This window comes from Mirounga leonina, unplaced genomic scaffold (genome assembly GCF_011800145.1).
Source record: "Mirounga leonina isolate KUSES-001 unplaced genomic scaffold, KU_Mleo_1.0 Mir_165, whole genome shotgun sequence".
NCBI classification, from domain to species: domain Eukaryota; kingdom Metazoa; phylum Chordata; class Mammalia; order Carnivora; family Phocidae; genus Mirounga; species Mirounga leonina.
Window position 1 is genome coordinate 51,429,734 of NW_023270415.1, and position 6,245 is coordinate 51,435,978.

At 38.0% G+C, this 6,245-nt stretch overlaps 1 pseudogene; it reads left to right on the forward strand.

Annotated features, from left to right (window-relative positions):
* The first annotated feature begins 520 nt into the window (after positions 1-520).
* On the forward strand, positions 521-643 carry LOC118015510 (annotated as a pseudogene).
* Positions 644-6,245: the final 5,602 nt, after the last annotated feature.

The following is a 6,245-nucleotide window of genomic DNA, read 5'->3' on the forward strand; positions in this document are numbered from 1 at the left end:
GGGGCGTCTGGGGGCAGAGGGAGAGAGAGAGAATCTTAAGCAGGTGCCGCTCCCAGCACAGAGCCCGTCGCCGTTGCCGCAGAGCGCTGTAAGATCATGACCCTGAGATCATGGCCTGAGCTGAAATAAAAAAGTCGGACGCTTAACCAAATGAGCCACTCAGGCACCCCAAGCACTTACGATTTTAAACTGCCCAAAGACGAAAGGCACAGCCTAGGGGATATAGTCAGCGACGCTGTGAGAGCACCGTATGGGGACAGCTGGTGGGGAGTAGAGGGTAAAGTACAGAGCTGTCCAATCACTCTGTGGTGCACCTGAAACCAATGTAACACTGGGTGTCAACTATACTTCAGTTCAAAAAAAAAAAAAAAGAACTCACCCATAGGAAAAAAAATGAACTATCTAAGGAACCTTTTAAAACTCTTTTCTTCAATTAAGATGTCAGCCATTGGTCCTTCTTAAGATTTTAAAATATTGCCTTCGTTAATTTTTAGTTGCTTTAAAAATCTAAAAAAAAAAAAGCTTTATGCAGTGGCAGTATCGTGGCCAGTGAGGTTTATCCGAGGCGTGATTATTGCTAATTAAAAATCTGAAAAAAACCTTGGTCAAGACAGAAGACAGTCAGGGCTTGAACATGGGTGATGGTAGTAGGGATAAAAAGGAGACAATGACTGAAAGAGATGTTACTGAGCAGTGAAAACAAACACAAAATTGGGCAACTGTTTAATAAATAATTCGGAATGATGATTCTGGAAGTCAGGAAAAAGGATGAGGTACATAGAAATCTGTTAATTATCCACTAGGAAAATCAAAGTTAAACAGAACTTTGGAGAATAGCCACATAAAGGAAATGGGAGAAAGATGATGGCTCAGTGAAGAGCAGAGTGGGTGGGGGAGCCTGGCTGCTTCAGCATCCTGGAAGTCAAGGAAGGAGTGTCCAGAACGAGTGGACAGAGAGAGTGGAGTCTGACGGAGGCTACTGGAATTAGTAGTTACGTATGGGCCAGTTGACGGGTGATCAGAATATTGGGATAAAAACTGGCAAGCAAAAGTGGGTGGTAAGAAGGGGAAGGCGATGGATGCAGAGGAGCGGTTTGTGGAGTTGGTCAGCAAAGGGAAGACATAAGAGAAAGGACTAGTTTGAAGTCATAGCTGAGACAAGGAAAGGTTGTATACTATCAGGGATGGGAAGGAAGAAGGCCAGGAAGAGGAAGAGAGGGAAGAGGCCACAGAGAAGCTTATGATTACATTACAGTTCAAGAGACATTGAGATCAAAGCACAAAAGTATGGTGGAAAAGGTATCTTTGTAGTTTATATAAAAATAAAATGATTTTATTCTCAGAGAATTGTAACAGTATCTGGTATAATCAGTTATTCTGAAGAAAAAAATCCTAAACTGCTTTAAGGTGATCTTTGTTTAGTGTGATGATTTATCTAAGAATTACTGTAAGGTCCAGAACCCTTTATTTCTCTGGCTATGAATGGTAAATACTTCCTGTAAGTTGAACATAGGGGATATTTCTGAAGTGGGTACTTAGGATAATCATAAATATAGCCAAGTCTCTGTGATAAATGCTTTTAGACCAATTACTGACATGCTCAATTGAATACTAATGCCTCCCATGAAATGGCTTTAATATAAGTAAAATGACAGGTGCTGTGCAGTAAAAGGACACATAAAGCTTTGCATTAGCTTGTCTCCAGGGTTACCATCTGTGCTGATCTGAAGTTTTAATACATGGGATTTCTCAACGCTCTGCAAAGACTATATTTTCAGGCTAGGTATCAGAAGTGTGTAAAAACAACTTGGGAGTGGGGCGCCTGGGTGGCTCAGCCATTTAGCGTCTGCCTTCGGCTCAGGTCATGATCCCAGGGTCCTGGGATCGAGTCCCGCATCGGGTTCCTTGCTCGGCGGGGAAGCCTGCTTCTCCCTCTCCCACTCCCCCTGCTTGTGTTCCCTCTCTCGCTGTCTCTCTCTCTCTCTCTGTCAAAAAAATAAATAAAAATCTTAAAAAAAAAAAAACAACAACAACTTGGGAGGAATTTACACTATTTGGTCTGCATCCGTGATGACTTTAGCCACTCAGTTGTTCTAGAGAAACACGTCTGTATCCTGTTTGAAAGTCTGTGTGATGATTGCTGATGTGGCTAGAATATCAGGATTGATTGACCCTATTTTGCATATCCAAGCAAAGATGTTAGTTTATGTATTTACTACTAAATGATATTCTGGACAAAATTGAGTAGCAAAACATTTGAAAAATGGAATGACTTCTACCAAGTTTCCATAATTAATATTCCATAATTAATATCCAAGTTTCAAAAAATATTAAATTTTTTTTTTAAAAAGTAATAACATTTGAAATTTGGAACCCATAAATATAAAAAATAAAAGAAATGATATTTTTATAATTTAGAAGGAAAAGGGACACTGCTTTTACTTCAGCAATCTGTAGAATTTTACATTTCTTGATTTCAGATATTTCTTCTTTTTTTTTCAGCCAACATTTATTGAGGACCTTCTTTGTCCCAGGTATGAGGCTAGGCCTTGGGTTTGCCAGGTTATATTGAGATTTTCTCTCTGTCTTGCAATTTAGAGGGAAATACAGACCTGCATTAACGAAGTAAACCACTATTTTTAAACATCATCATGCATTTGGAGCAAGGTGTTATGAGAGAGCATAGGGGGCTACACCTACCAAGTATTGGGAAAGTTTGGACAAAACACTGTCTATGTTGAGTTGTAATGATTTGGAAGTTAGCCCAGCAGAGGGGGAAAGGGATATGTGTATAACATGCAATGGGACTAGCATGTGAATGGAATGGCTAAGCTAAAGAGACACAGGTGGATTCAGGAAAATCCAAGTCCATTTAGCTGAAATAGAGTGGCTTGTGGGGGGTGGGGTTGAGAAACAGTGGTGGGGCCTCAGTGAGAGAGGAAGGCTGGAAGGGAAGCAGGTGTTAAATCATGTCAAGTCTTATAAACTATCTCAAGGAATTAGGGCTTTAATGTGGGGGCAAATAGAGCAATTAATGGATACTGGGACAAATTTATTATCATCACAATCTCCTCCTTCATTATTGTCATCATCATTGGCATTATCATTTTTTTAAGATTTTACTTATTTATAGACAGAGAGAGGGAGAGCACAAGCAGGGGGAGGGGCAGGCAGAGGGAGAGGGAGAAGCAGGCTCCCCGCTGAGCAAGGACCCTGGGATCATGACCTGAGCCAAAGGCAGACGCCTAACCAACTGAGCCACCCAGCGGCCCCAGCATTATCATTTTTTGAACTCTTCCTGTGTGCCAGGCAATATTAAGTCCTTTCATGCATTTTTTTTTTTTTTTACTTTTCACTATGACCTTCCTTATAAGTACTATTAACATTTCTATTTTATTTTATTTTTAAAGATTTTATTTATTTGACAGAGAGAGACACAGCGAGAGAGGGAACACAAGCAGGGGGAGTGGGAGAGGGAGAAGCAGGCTTCCCGCTGAGCAGGGAGCCCGATGCGGGGCTCGATCCCAAGACCCTGGGATCATGACCTGAGCCGAAGGCAGATGCTTAACGACTGAGCCACCCAGGTGCCCCAACATTTCTTTCTTTCTTTCTTTTTTTTTTTTTTAAATAAAGGAACAAGCAAGGGAATGTACTTAATTTTCTTGAGGCCAGAAGTTAGCAAGAAGCATAGCTGGAAATCATGCCCAGGTTTTTCTGACGTCACCATCCCTGCCTCTCTGTTCTGCTGCTCTTCCCTAGAAAATGACTGCATCCCACAAGGAGCCCTCAGCCTGTAGTGTGCTGCAGAAGAATGTTTTAGATGAGAACTAAATAAAGTGGGGCTACTTATAAGGTCATTGTTATTATGCAGGCATGAGATCGTGGACACTGGTGGTACGAATGGAGAAAAGTGGCTATATTCTAAAGATATCACAGAGGTAGAATAACCAGGCCTAGTGCCTAATTGGATGTGTGGAACAATATTTCTGGCTTGGAATATTGAATATACTTCAGGAAGTGTATTTATAAAATCTGCCTGGCTTATTGGTACTCTAAAAAGCAGGAATGCCAGAATGATTAAGCTTATACATTGCTGGTAGGATTGTAAACTGGTACACCTTCTATGAAAGGCAATCTACCAGTTTCTTTAAAATTAAAAATATGCATAGATTTGACCCAGAAATTTTACTTCCAGGTATTTATCCACAAACGTGCATTTACATTGTATCTTATATATAAGGATATACACTGCAGCCTTGCATGTAATTGCAAATATCAGAAGCAAACTAAATCTCCTTTAGTATGAGATGAGCTAATAAATTAGGGTAAATCCATTCAGTGAAATGATATACAACTCTTAGAGGTGATGAGGCATCTCTGTGTGTGGACCCATAGGGAAATATTGTATATAGGCTTATGATTATGCATGTATGTGAAAATACAAAGTGCCAAAGAAAGTGTGTATAATAGGCTACCATTTTGTGAAGACTAAGTAGATGGATAGATGGGGAGATGAGTACATAGCTAGGAATAGTTTGGTATGGATAGAAATCCAGAGAATATCTCTATGAGGATAAGATACTGGTAGTAATAATTGTAGTGAAGGGGATCTGACTGGATGGCTGGGACAGAGGATAGGAAAGGGAGAACTGTGTATCTTCATTGTATATCCTTTTGATTTTGCTCCATATGCATAGATTTATTATTTTAAAATTAACAAGATAATATAAATTATAAAAATTCAAGGCAGAACCCTCTTTTTAAAAATCTTATCTCTAGAGAAACATCTATAAGATAAAGGGAAAAGGCAAATTCTTAGCTTGGTTTTCTTGTTTATTTTAAGGATTTGTCCCTATATGTAACTAGAATTTTCACAAGAAAAAGAATATCTTTCCCCAATGATTGACTTATATTCTTCCAAATCTCTGGAGGTCCTGAAATTCATAATACAAATATGAGACTATAAGGAAAAAAGTTCATGTTCGAACCATTATTTTTTAGTCCTTCAAGTCGTATTGCTGCTAAAGTATCACATTTTTGTCCATTAGTTCATTGACAGCTGGAGAGTACTGGTACTTATCTAGATGCTTTGGAGATTGAACATAAAAAATAATTTTTGACCTTTTAAACTTAGTTTATTGAAGCAAGTAAAAATAACATACATGAAAAATTATGTACACATTTTTATGCTTAATATATTTTAATTACTAAATTGGATGTAAGTTCAGAAAGAGAGGAGATCAGAGAAGCCTGAGACTATGAGGCAAGAGTTCCTAGGATATGTGGGGCTTGTATTGATCCTTGAAGAATTTGGATACTTGCAATTAGAGAAGAAAGAGAATGTCAGGCCACAGATTAAGAATCAGAACTTTGTAGTCTAGTCAGGGCACAGGAATGAGCATTTGAGCAAGCAAGCTCAACCAGAGTAGGGAAGCTAGGTTGGGAAATATTGGTATTAGTCCATAGGGAAACCAGAAAGCAAGGAAGAGGCCTTTGATCTGATAATAATAAGGAAACTACCCTGAAAAACTCAAAATGTTCTAGTATTTTTTTGATTATTCATTTTTCTAAAATTTATTTTGAATATTTAGCATAAAAAGTTTTTTCTCTACTTAATGCATTTTATTCTTCACTTTATACCCATTATCGCTTATAACGCCCTTAGTGAAATTAAACAAAATCCAATGAACCATTGGTCTTACCCAGTTTGAAATTTTTCTATAGTATTTAGTATCACCTTTCGACTCTAAGCTCTCTTTTTTCTAGGCAAAGCAAGGGCACTTCACTATGGACACTCGATAGTGCATATGGTCAGAACCTTTAATCATTTTCATTCTTCTTCCAAATAATTTTTTATAGATTTACTGTGTTAAGTATGGAGTATATCAAAACATACGTTTATCATATGGCAGGTTATTTAAACTGATCTTCATGGAATTTTAACATCTTAAAGATACAAAATCATTTATGTATTCATGGGACTAAGTTATGAAAATTCTTTTTTTACTTAAGTAAAATCACTTTACATAAGTTCTTTCATGTTACATAACTAAATGGCAAGGTGTTTACAATAAAATGAACATATTTGAATGTGGTATTCCTTTCAGCTCAGTTTGGAGCCCCAGATCTTATTCATGAATAAAATGATTAAAAGAATTATTTTGGTAAAATATAATCTCAATAATCCATTGTTGTGTTCAGGGGTTATTCACTTTTTCTCTTCTCTTCTCCTCTCTTCTCTTCTC